Source organism: Anopheles ziemanni, chromosome 3, assembly GCF_943734765.1.
Source record: "Anopheles ziemanni chromosome 3, idAnoZiCoDA_A2_x.2, whole genome shotgun sequence".
In the NCBI taxonomy this organism is placed as follows: Eukaryota; Metazoa; Arthropoda; class Insecta; order Diptera; family Culicidae; genus Anopheles; species Anopheles ziemanni.
Window position 1 is genome coordinate 29,332,748 of NC_080706.1, and position 12,765 is coordinate 29,345,512.

The 12,765-nt window shown below is 44.3% G+C and overlaps 5 non-coding genes across 5 annotated transcripts; 4 read left to right on the top strand and 1 right to left on the bottom strand.

The window, feature by feature from the left end:
- The first annotated feature begins 6,211 nt into the window (after positions 1-6,211).
- Positions 6,212-6,306, top strand: Trnay-gua (transfer RNA tyrosine (anticodon GUA)). The gene is made up of 2 exons: positions 6,212-6,248; positions 6,271-6,306. It is a non-coding gene; the product is annotated as a tRNA-Tyr (tRNA).
- A 265-nt stretch (positions 6,307-6,571) lies between these two features.
- Trnaw-cca (transfer RNA tryptophan (anticodon CCA)) lies at positions 6,572-6,643 on the bottom strand. Its single transcript has one exon. It is a non-coding gene; the product is annotated as a tRNA-Trp (tRNA).
- A 1,662-nt stretch (positions 6,644-8,305) lies between these two features.
- On the top strand, positions 8,306-8,379 carry Trnai-aau (transfer RNA isoleucine (anticodon AAU)). Its single transcript has one exon. It is a non-coding gene; the product is annotated as a tRNA-Ile (tRNA).
- A 397-nt stretch (positions 8,380-8,776) lies between these two features.
- Positions 8,777-8,850, top strand: Trnai-aau (transfer RNA isoleucine (anticodon AAU)). The gene has a single exon. It is a non-coding gene; the product is annotated as a tRNA-Ile (tRNA).
- A 614-nt stretch (positions 8,851-9,464) lies between these two features.
- Trnai-aau (transfer RNA isoleucine (anticodon AAU)) lies at positions 9,465-9,538 on the top strand. Its single transcript has one exon. It is a non-coding gene; the product is annotated as a tRNA-Ile (tRNA).
- Positions 9,539-12,765: the final 3,227 nt, after the last annotated feature.

Sequence of the window (12,765 nt, forward strand, 5' to 3'; positions counted from 1 at the left end):
CCATCTGGAAAATTGACACACGTTTATCTGCTATGACTATCGTGGAACACTTTGCTCTAATGAAAAGGTATAAATAATGACATTCTAGTTTTAAACTTTTTTCCACCTCAAACCTGTTCCTTTACCCAAAATAAGGAAAAGAAAACACACGCTCTGCGTGTTCTCGCCAAGATCCACTTCAGTGATTGTATTTATTTTTAACTTATATATTTTATAATTGCTTCCTTAAGGAGTTTGTTTAATTTAGTGTAAAATAACATGCTTGCAATGTAGAGAAAGTTATTCCCTCTTTAGAGAGTGGAAGTGTATGGTATTGAATTTTCGATTCGCATACAACTTTCCGCCGATTCGTCAAACCATCATAAACACCTAATGACTAATAAACACATTTGCTGTGCTCTACCCAACTGTTTCCCCCACCACTCTTCGGGAATGAGAAGGGAGATTTTCCGTTTCGTTTAATTTCAACGCAAAATACTCCCACAAATAACAGTTTCCAATCGATGCGATGCAACAGCACTGTCAGTTTAAATCCTTTCCGAAAAGGCGATTGTTGTCCGCTGACAGCAACAATGTAATCGCATAATGCAGCTCGCCTGGCCTGGTCCGGGCCCGAGCAATGAGTTTCCCCGGTGGTCCAGGGCTTTTCCCACCCGCCCAGCGGAGAAGCAACAAACAGAATAATTATTTTTAATCAGCTTAACGCTTTATTGCCGTACCATCGGGCGGGAAAACGGCCCGGCGTGTGGAAAATGCACGCACTTCGATGGAAAACCCCGATCGAGCTCAATTCGTGACACGCTCGTGAAATAAATAAATCCACCATCGACAGGTGTGCTGGAGGCAATTGAAAAAAAAAACAACGAAAGGGGCTTTAGCGGCAGCAATCGCGAAAAACCGGCAGAGAACGCGAAAGTGCTCAAACAGTTAAGTGGTAAATTATTTAATTACCGAATCCGTATTCCGCCTTCCGGGCACACCGAATGAGCTCGTGACTGAAAAAATGCAGTTGTTTCGGTGGACTTGTTATCTTTCGTTTATAAAAGAAACAAAACATGATGGTTTTATAACGATGTCGTAAATTCGAAAATCTTTGAAGACAGGGATAAAAAAAAGGAAGACCGCCCTTGATTTAACACCTTTCTCCTTCAAGTCGAGCACTACCGAGTGTAAGGTACGAACGTACATTTGCCTTGAGCCACATTTAACAACCAGCTTGTCTACCGTTCTCGCCAACCCCTGCACTTCACGCCAATTGCGCCACGGGCAGCAATTTGAAGGATTGGTATGAACATAATTTGGAGTAGCGAAAGCGGGAGCATTAAAATTTCATTTCACTCGAAACTGTGCCTTTCGGCGGTGTTAGCCGGAGCGTTGGCCCACCGGGCGGGAAAGGAGAAAGGTACGCAGCGGGCCGCACTTCGGGAAACCATGCAACGGTAGGAAGGATTTTCCGATTGAAAAAATTTAACAATTTTAATTTCTTCCACCTCCGTTCGGGTGGAAGAGACCGGTAGCGAACGGACGGCGCACCCGAAGCCTTTGCTCGCAGATTATACAATACCAGAAAACCTCCCCAAAACCAAAGGAACATCCCAGGAGCTGGCCCGGATCCTAACTCATCATCCGACCTGACGGCAGCAGCATTCCTGGCGATGAGTCTTTGATGCGGTCCTGGAACCGGGCGTACGTCAAGGAGGCTCGAAAGGCTCCTGGGGTTGATGAAGGGAGAAGGAGGAGAGGGGGGGGGGGGAGGGAGGAATAAAAATGGAGCACAGTTAAAAGCTAATCCTTTGGCAACATTTTACTCATTAAATATGGAAAAGTTAATCATGGGAAAAACTGACTGACACATTAGTAACGGCACCGGAGCGAGGGTTGAATGGGTTTTAACGTCGGTTTCGCCAGCCCCCACCCGAGGGCACCCGCCCCCACCCTTGGCGCGGAGGGGTAAAAAGAGTTAAAAATCACAGAACATCCTAGCTGTACGGGGGGGAAAAAAGGGTCGTGAAATTATTCGGCACGAAAGGTGCAGACAGGTGAAACGGCAAAGCCTTCCCGAGGAGGGACTGAAACGGGGATCCTAATTCCTTGATGCCTAGTTTGCGGTTAGGCAGCACATTGTTCCACCGGATTCTTTGTGTGGCTAGGTGGGTGTGTATGTGCGATTTGGTAAAGTTTTGCTCTCAACGCCAATCTCGAATGCAACGAAGAACAAGGTCCGGTCGAGGAAAAAGCATCAAGGTGGAAAAGGTAACGAACAAACCGCAGGTCGCCCGGTTTTTGTCCACAACAAATACCGTCACAATAGCTGCCATAAACACAAGCATATGGCCTGTAAACAGCATGATGGAAAAAGGACCATAGAAATGAAGAGAAAGGTAAGTTCCAACTCGATAGGACCGTTCTCCAGTAAGTTCACTTTGGTGACATTTTAAAATGGTTCGGTTTTTTCTTTTAAAATGCTAACATTGATCGTCTACGGGGAGGATGATTCTGGTGTGGCCCTTTTATAGAATTTGCTTGCAACCCTTTGAATCTCCCATCCCACCCCTTCCCCCAATACCTCCCCACGAATCCCGACGAATGATCCCGTGTGGCGAGTCGTCCATTTGTGGCACAATTAGCTCGTCGGACTTGTCGGGCGGAATGGTTGGGTACTTGTTGCATATCGGACGTGCCTTCGCCTACCGGGGCTAAATTGGCCATTTTGCCAGTGCTGGCCTATCGTCGGGAAAACCGGGCTGCAATCTGGTTCGCCAAGCACCTTCTCAGCCGATCCCGACGAGCCGAACCGGGTACGGTTGTTGCCGGCAGTGATTCAATTCATTAAAAATAATTGAACTATTCCTGCTCAATTCCTGTGCCCGGGTTGGGAATGCAATGTGTGGTGGGTTTCACGTAGGCGGGAGAACTGGCTGGAATCCCTGTGGATGCTTATGCCGCTCATTTGCCGATGCTGATCGTTGTCTTACCGTTGTCGTGCACGTTCTTAATTGATGTGAACTACCCCGGCATTATGCACTACTCGGCTAGTCGACCAAGAAGGTGTTCGGTTAGGAATGTAAGCGTATCGATTTGTAGCGGATACAATAGAATTTAAATGAAATTAATTTACCTTGTGTACCTACGACTTCGGCAACATGCCCTGAAAAACATGGATTTCGTTCCTCTGAAAATGTATTCAATGCTAAACATGTTGTTTATCCCCTTTTTATTTCGTTGTCCGAGATTGTTTGTCTCTAGACTACTAGGAATAGTCTATAAAAAATATTTCTACTACAGATTATACCAAATTTCAAAATGGAAAATTCAAATCTGAAAATGATCGAAACGTATTATGTCCAACTTTGCATTAAAAGTATTTTACACATTAAGTGATATAATCATAAGAGATTTATTTTCAGGAAGAATACTATTTACAGCGCTGTGCATTATTTTGCTTGATAAGTGTGTTAGTTATTAAACATGATAAAATGTTTTTTGGTTTTGTTTTTTGAACTATTTTTTGACAGCTAAGATTGCCCTTTTGATCTGATTCGTTTTTATCCTATTTTTAATTCATTTTTAAGTAATAAACATATTCATTATTCTGCAAAAACACAATTTTTCAAAATGTGTAGTTTTAATGATACCATTAACTACTTGTCAAAATATTTTTCATTGTCCCAGAAAACTTCTCACTTATTCTTTTCATTTCCCCTTTTGCCATAACTTAATTGTGGTTACAATTGCGTTTAATTTTCTTTATTTCAAACCATCATCACACCTTTATCTGAAACCAGTACAAATGGTCATGATCTTGCGAAACCTCTTTCCCCGCATCTTTCTAAGCCTTCATGCTTCCGGTCGTAGGTGATGATAAAATAATATTATTAGCCAAAATGAATTTATAACCCCTCCGGAATACGGTTGCGAACGACCCCGTACCGAACCAAAGCGAGCATAGCCTCATCGAATTACCCGACCGGTTGATCCTTGCTACCCGGTCGGACCGATTTTCCACCGATTTCACAATGGAACTCTCCAACGGTGAACGATTTCCCGTGCCCAGTACCATTGCCAGTTCGCGCAGGAATTGCTTTTCACTTATACGACCGGGTATAATTGCGTCAACTGCGGAACATCCGACCCGACCGGTTCCGGCCAATGCTTCCAATTACGGTAACATTTCGTCGCAAATCTCAGGAGATTGTTCGGCAGCTCCGACTAGCCGGACTTACCGACGAAAGGATAAAGTTGACCCGTGCCGGCTCGGAGCGTACACGTACGATGATAAATATGCCAGCCTGAATAGGTGTTTAATTAAATTTACTGCCCAAACCCCTTCCCCGACCGAACCGTTGCCAATGGTGGTATGGTCAAGGCCCGTTGTGCGAGCCGCAGATAGAATTGGAATGTAAAAACCGTGAATGAAAATCGAAACATGAAAACCTGTATGTCCCACGCCGGAAACGCTGGGAATTTATGTTCCGCTTATGCATATGCGAATGAGGCGGTTGTGCAGCCCCCGTACCCGGTTGCAATTTACATGGAAAATGTTAGAAATCAAAGCCGATTTGAGCGACCGCCAGCAGCGACGCCAACTTTCGCCGGCCCAGAAGCGGCCCTCCGAAGAAACAGGTGTTTCCCGCCCGGTTTTATGTACACGCGCGGACGAATATGTGACACCGAACCGCGCACCGAATCCTTGTAAGTTCCCGCACCCCGCCACGGTCCGGGCGCGGGTGGGTGCTGAATTGGAAATTAATTTATTTCCCACCGCCGGCGCTGACAGAGTTGAAATATCACCATCGTCATCGTCATTTGTGCTGTCAGCGGCCACGACAGCCATCCGTCAGCGGAGGCCCTCGTGGCCACCGGGTTGACACACACCATACTCAGACGGATCCAGAGGTCCATGAGGAGAGTCCTGGTTGGCAAACCCCGACCCTTCACAGGTGGGCGTAGTTGATTCAATGAATGAATAATTAGTGTTTAATCTTCTGAATTTCAATTACATCCCGTGCAACGACAACAACGACACTAACGCGGCGCGGACCGCCGATGCCGAATCGCCTTCCCCCAAAAGCGGAGAATTACAGCCGACGGGTAAAGATAAATCCCCGGAGCTCATCCCCATTCTGTCCAACGAGACAACCCGATCGACGACGTAGTTTATTGCGCATTCATAGTATCGTAGTTTTCCTCGCCTTCTCCTTTCTCGGGGCGAAGGCGTTTGCCCATGTCTGGGTGATCCGGATAACGCAGATTATGCAGTTATACGTATCGGCAATAGTTTTGAAGAGCATGGTAGGGGATTTATGGAGAAACTTTTCTGCTTCCTGACGGTAATTGGATGCAGCTATCTTGCGAGGCAAAGAAAGGATGATCAGTCCTTACTGAAGTTATGCAATATAGAAGCCTTTAAAAGTGCCGAACGACGAAGGAATAATGTGGCTTTCCATATTGGAAATGGGTACATCAATATTATTACCCTTAAACGAAAATTTACGGTGGAATAACAAACGATTGACACATTGATTTAGATTTATTTCTGTAAATTATTTTGAATCCTTCGAAGAACGAGATGGCTTAAAGATTCCATCCTTTTATGGAAAATTTTGAAACTGATTTAACAAATCTAAAAACAATCTGTGAAAACACACATTTAATATTTTTTCTAAAATGAAAATGCCACCATTTTTCTTCAATCAGAATTATCCGGTAGCCTACCTATTCGACCACTGTGCGTTAGGTAAACCCCGAAGCTAGCCTTTGCTGACTCGCGGCCAACACGATTACCAACTGCGTTCCAATTATCCGACCGGTGGGGATTTAAACTTTTCGATATAAATAAAATAAAACTGCAACCAATTTACCAATTAAGCCATTTTCTTCCACCCTTCGCCACGAGCATGCTTGAGCTAGTCTTTTCTTTTTGCGCTTCCATTTTCCTTTGGTTCTACAAAGCTCCATCGCGGATGGAAACGCGGTTTCGCCGCGGCCACACGGGGTACGGGGTAATCAATTATGTTTACTTGCGCAACTACCCTGAAAGTCCGGTGTATTCAAACATTTTAATTAACAACTTCTTCCGATCAGACTTGTGCCGGTGTGGCGATAAGAGGACCGGGTGTTTGCTGTCGATGGTTAGTTACTTGATCAAGGATGGTATACAGTTGCTCTGCAGCTCGAACCACGGGGCAATCTGTCACTCCGCTGTCAACAACCTTCGATAGCTCAGTTGGTAGAGCGGTGGACTGTAGATGAGCAAAGCTGTCAGTAGAAATCCATAGGTCACTGGTTCAAATCCGGTTCGAAGGAGAAACACTTTTTTTCTTTTTCTCCCGTTTGGTTTTCAAAAATGTTATAATTTAAAATATGCACATTTCAGTCGTGTCTTGAACCAACTCTAAATATTTCATGGCAAATAATGAAATTTAATGAAAGAAATATTGCATTACTTGTTGGAAAACAAAAGAATCTGCTTGTGCATCAGCAAATATTGCATTACTTGTTGGAAAACAAAAGAATCTGCTTGTGCATCTCTGTATATCATCATATTTTCAATGCGCAAACCTCTCTCAGTTGACCCCGACGTGATTTGAACACGCAACCTTCTGATCTGGAGTCAGACGCGCTACCGTTGCGCCACGGAGTCTTGATACCGATGCGCTCGCTTGCCCCTTCCGATTGGCAGCAAATTGATTTTCCTTTGTTTCTTAATTTAAATCACCACTTAAGCAACACCAACAACGCTAGTTGTCCGTTCGGACGTGAACGAACCGCCTGACGTTTACACGAACCAACGAAAGGGCGGAAAGTGTGACTCCCGACCCGGTAAGCGGTTTGCGGTAAGAAGCTACGTGATCAGAAAGTCCCTTCGTGATCCGCAAATGGGGAGGAAAACCAACAAAAATCAAACAAACTTCCAACCCGTTCGTCGCACGCCCGTTGTGCCGCTCAAGTTTTAATCCGGTTTCGGTAAAGTGAATTTTAATTAAACTAAAATTGATTAAACACATCCACCGCAGCCGGGACGGGACGGGGGAAAGCTAGACAGCAGACAGAGAAACTGATACGGCAGGCGTCCAGGTTTGTGTAACTCCCGGACGTCACCGATTATTTTGCAACAGGCACCAGGGAAGAGTGTGTGCGTGTGTGTGTGTTGATCCTAGTGGAGGAAATATTTCTTGTTTCGATCCTTTCTGAAGAAGTTGTACTGCTCTGGACAAGCTTAAACCAGGGTGTCGTATTGAAACAGTTTTTTGTTATTTATTTCTACAACCCTTTCGAGCAGCGTTCACGAAATCTTAGCTAGCGTCTCAAACAAGCTACTCGAGCAGCATGGACAACATCCGGAATGAACCGGGTGGTCAGTGGAAAGTTTTAATTGAATTCTATCTGGTACTTCCTTTGCTTATTTTTCCATTTCAAACTTCCTTTTTTCCAATTGTTTCATTATACTTCTACGCTCCGTTGCTTCGAGCTTTGCAAACATCGGTGCTTCGACGTTATTTATTTAAATCTCAACGAAAGTCAAGCTGAGCTCAAAATTGATCTTTCCCTCTGAACCACCAACCTTCTCCGGGTTGCTGCGCCCCGTCGATGTTTTGGCGAACGCGGGGCTTTTAAAAAATGCATGGAATTCCACAAGTTCCGGAAATTCCTCCTCCTTCAGCTCCACCGTTGATGCGAGGCACACTTCCGATAAGCCAATCATTTATTCATACTAATGAAACGCAGGGATACCTTTTTAGACGCACGATATGATGTTGCTGATGATGATGATGATGATGAGGACGACGACGCTGATGGATCTGTGGCCCAGCCATTATGTAAGTTATGATTTCTGGCACACAAATCTTAAGCCGCTGGTAAACAACATGACATCACACGATGCTAAATAATTCATACCATCAAGCGGGGCAGGCACTCAAACGTGCATTTGATTCTGTCTAATGCCCTCCCGAGATGGGATTTTTTTTCCCCCTCTACCATATCAAATCCCTCGATTGAAATTTTCGCAACGATTGTGTTGGTTTGCGCCGTACTTCAAGCGAACAGGTAATCGACTTAAGTGAGGCAGTCGAGTGAAATAATCTGGCGGAGGGCTTATCTGAACACCGGCTGGTTATCTCGTGTGCAACGACCCAAAGCTTAGTGGCGTCGAAAGGAAGGTTACTACTTTTGTGATAGGTTTAGTCATGCATCACTTGAAATTAAAAACATCAAACAAAATATACAATGTCTAGATCGTGTTTCAATATAATCATTGTGCCTTCACTCCACATAGTTGTACCACAATCCAGTTCATATATCGGGCCCCATAGCTCAGCTGGTTAGAGCGTCGTGCTAATAACGCGAAGGTCGTGAGTTCGATCCTCTCTGGAGCCAAAGAGAGCTTTATTTTAAGTTTCAAATAAATTAAACATAGGCAATCAGTAAATTGGTAATTTACATACTACTAAAGTATGTATGATACTAAAGTTAATGTAATTTACTTCAATCCAATTGTAGTTAAATTATATTAGGTAAATTATGCGTACGCTTTGTGATAAGTATCGTCACAATTTAATTTTTTTTATTTTTTTGAAAAATGAATTTGACCTGAAACAAACCAACAAAATATTTAATCATTAGCTATTATTATTAAATTTCATCCTGTTACTTTACCGTACCAGTGCTGGGGTTATTATTTTCCATTCCAATCATTGTACTTTGTATTTGGTCGTCTTTTATAAGAATCATTCATATGTCATCAATTTATACTATTCTCAGTAATTAAACAACAGGCCCCATAGCTCAGCTGGTTAGAGCGTCGTGCTAATAACGCGAAGGTCGTGAGTTCGATCCTCTCTGGAGCCAAGAAGTCTTATTTTACTTCTATATAAGATAAACGCTTTATAATGATCTTCTCCATACGTGAAAACATCTGAGGTTTGGTTGTGATCGGGTTTGCAGTTTATTTAATTTAATTATATTGTAATGTTTTACAGAAACTATGTGATCTCTTCAAAAGGTCTATTTTGTTATTGGGAAACAAAATGTTAACACTATGGCGATGGGCGCTTGTTACCTATGTGATACCTAGCTGAGCGTACCTGATCTTAGTATATTTATCACTACAATGCCAAAAAAGCTCCTGCTTAGTTAATCTCATGTTGTTTTCGTTTTCTTCAGAACCAAAAGGTGATGTACCGAGAGTAGGAAATTTATAAATTTTACAGTTATTGCAAATAATATGTCACAGGAACAAGGAAAATTATAGCCAATCATAAAAGGCAACTTAGTGACGAAATAAACGAATGAAGACAATGCTAAATAAAATGATCAAAAAAAGGAAATACTCAATTTATACAACGTTCAGTCAAATGCAGAACAAGATCGTCGTCTCCCGTCAAAAAAGTGTTAAAATTGTTTATTAATAGAAATGCTTTAAAATGCTCCCGTTTCTTTAATTACCATCCTAGCATGCAACAGGCCCCATAGCTCAGCTGGTTAGAGCGTCGTGCTAATAACGCGAAGGTCGTGAGTTCGATCCTCTCTGGAGCCATTGCTATCAAATTACAGTCGCTTATTATGGCTTTATGATTATTTTACATAACCATAAAACATTCCATGGATTTACTTGCCTGTATTGTATTGTTTTATATGAGATTGAAATGATGTTCAAAACTTTGCAATTATGGATCCGATCTTGATCTATAGCCAAAGATCGTTTTGTCATTTCGTTTACAAAAAGTTATTTTACGAACGTATTATCGGTTGTCAATCACACGCTCAAAACGAAATTTCGTTAACATTTCTTCTTTCTGCAGCTTTGTGAAGAAGCAGTCCTTTCAGATCATCACTGCATTCAACATGTACGATCATACCACGTGACAAAAATAGCATTGGTGTGGGCGGCACACTGTTCTGTTTTCCCAGATTTTTCCCAAGCACCACCGACACCGGCCACCAGATGGTGCTTCCATCGCGAGCAATCACTTCTCGTGGAAAACTGCTCGACTGCGCAGCTGCCCACTTTTCAAGCGGTCAGTTGTATGAATACTTTTGTTTTTCAAAAACATTTTATATTTGAAATAACAAAACCAAATGGATTATTTCTAGGAATAAAATTTAGAAATAATACTAACGATGAAAGATGACGGATTGGAAAAATAGCCCCAGGAAAACATCCACTTATCATCCTAGTATTTCCATTCAGTGCGTTGGTGTGTGTATGTGTGTGTGTGTGTGTAACATCTTACCAGAAGGATGCCTGAAATAGCGGGGTTATGCCGTTACCACTACACGCAAGCTGGAAATGTCAAAATCCCATCGGGAAGGAAAACAGTACCGTACAGTTTGCATCCATTTCATGTTGAATCCTTTGTGCATTGTTTCCGACCGTGTTAACATATAAACAAACAAAAACTACCCCAAATACCACATCATTTACCGTGCTTCAAAGATGGCTAGGAACATGCTAGTGGTTTCCGTCTTGCAACCGGGTTTGCCGTGCTGCCGTGAAGCATGAGCTTCCGCCGTGGAAAATCAATGAACGAACGGAGAATCTACCGGATTGCAGCGCCAGGTAGGGCTGTGTTTGCCAACGCTGTTGAGCAGCCCGCTGTTGTTGTGCCAGTGCTGCAGCATTGACGTCATCTATCCGTAAAACCGTGTAACGGCATCGTTGGCGAAACGCATCGACTGGTTTCCTCCGTAGCCTTCCTGTAACACGAGTTTCCATAGGATGGACGATTGTAATTAACGGTTTGATGTGTCCAGCGTGGGATGCAAAACATCCTGCACAATGCAACCGTCCCTTATAGTGCACGCAACGCCGACGCTGCTTCGGAATAGTAGAATCAAAACATGAAAACATTTTCCTTCGCCCTACGATAATTTCGTTGTGACAGAATAGGCCTCGGTCCCCGTCCTTCCACCAGCGCAACTGTTGTGAGTTTACCGTTCCCGCAAGTGACGCGCGCCCGTGTGTTGGTGGATTTTCCCACCACCCAACACGCCGCCACCCCGCGGGAGGGTGACAGCATTCCGCGCGTGTCGCTGTGTGCGTGCGAGCCGCGTCTGCACCTTGCACACGGCAGGGTTAGGGTTAGCCTGTCAACTGACAGGACGAACTGTTGCGAGCAGGCGAGCCGAAAAAACATACATACGCAAAACAATAATACACTCGCTGACGGCCAGACGCGTCCACCGTAAATTCCGTGGGTAGAAAGTTTGCTAATCAAAAAGCGGTAAAAAAGATGCACGTGATACTCACGTCCAGTGGCGTCCGAAATCTCGCCTCGTCGTAAGGAAAAGCGTCAAAACAGAGAGCTTACCAGAAGGGTGAAAATAAAAGAAATCCTTACTAGCAGGTGATTGACAGCGACAGGCAAAAAGAGTGTGTGTTGTATATATCTCTCTGTGTGTGTGCAGGAAGGAAAGTAGCCTATAAAGAGTGCGCCGTGGAGCAGAAAGAGACGGCAAGCACCCGTGTGCAACAGGATAATCGTACCGAGACGTTTGACGTAGTGCACCGCAAAAAAAAAAGGACGAGTAGGCTCTGCTGGCGAACAAAGGAACCAAAGCCACCCACAGTGCAATGCTGACAAACACGAGACGCTCAATCGTCTTGCTTCGGCTGTGGTAAGTTGGGCGGCCACTTGTTGTGTCGTGAAGAGTGTGGAAAAAGGCACGGAAAACCTCCTTCGTTCGAGGTGATTTTCGTTGGGCTGAAATATCGACCAACTTGCAGCTGTTGCTATCGACCGCTCGGTGACATCAAACTGTTCGAGGCAAACTTTCGTGTAACGCAAAGAAAGAAAGAAAAAAAAACAACACGCGAATCCAACGCCAGGAAAAAAGGATCACATTTCGCCCCGGGAATTTCTGCCCCTCCTCCCCTTGGAACCGTTTCACCCGCAGGAGCACACCGCAGCGTGTATCCTAGGCGAGTATAACTTACACTTTACGTCAGTGTGTGCGTGTGTATGTGTGCGAGTGTGTGTCCGTAGCCGTTTACCCTCCGTATCTCTTATCATCGCCTTGCGCACGTACACCGTCACGTCGGACGACGTCTGCGGCGTGCATACACAAACAAAACCGTGCGGAAAAACCTACCATCGAACACACAAACGAGTGGAACAACGACAACAACAAAAAAAAACGCAAAACCTACTGAGTGGAGCAAAACTAAGTGTGTGCGGAAAACAAGTGAAGCCAAACGCAACAAGCGGCGATATCCGTTTCCACCGTTTAGGTCCGTTCCTTTTGTTTGTGCCAGTGAAACACACACACGCGCACATTTTTAGTACACGCACACGTGGAGCGGAAGAGGGGGAAAGGACTCCACTCACACACGCGGCCGCGTGGAACGGTCTCCTGTCTGACTATCCGTCGGTTTAGTTGTTGCTCGCGTAAAACCGATCCGGTGGTGCGTTTTCCCAGATTCGGAAATTGATTGGGGAATTTGTTTTTTTTTCCTACACGCATTTAAATTATCTTTGAACAAAAGACAAACGTGCGGTGATTTGATCAATTCGTGTGCGGAACAATAGACAAGCGTTGGCGTGGAAAACCCCAATTGCACAAGCGTATGTGTTATCCTTTCCTACCTGTAGCTCGTGGTGAAACCGAAGAAAGAAAAAAAACCCAGCTTTCCCACTCATCGACCCCATTTGTTTCCCACTTTGCCCCATATGGCCGGAGCGAGGTGGTGGTGGTAGTGGTGCACTGCAGCGGGGTTGAAAACGGTTTCGATGCATCCGGGGGTATCCTTGGTGGTCGATGGTT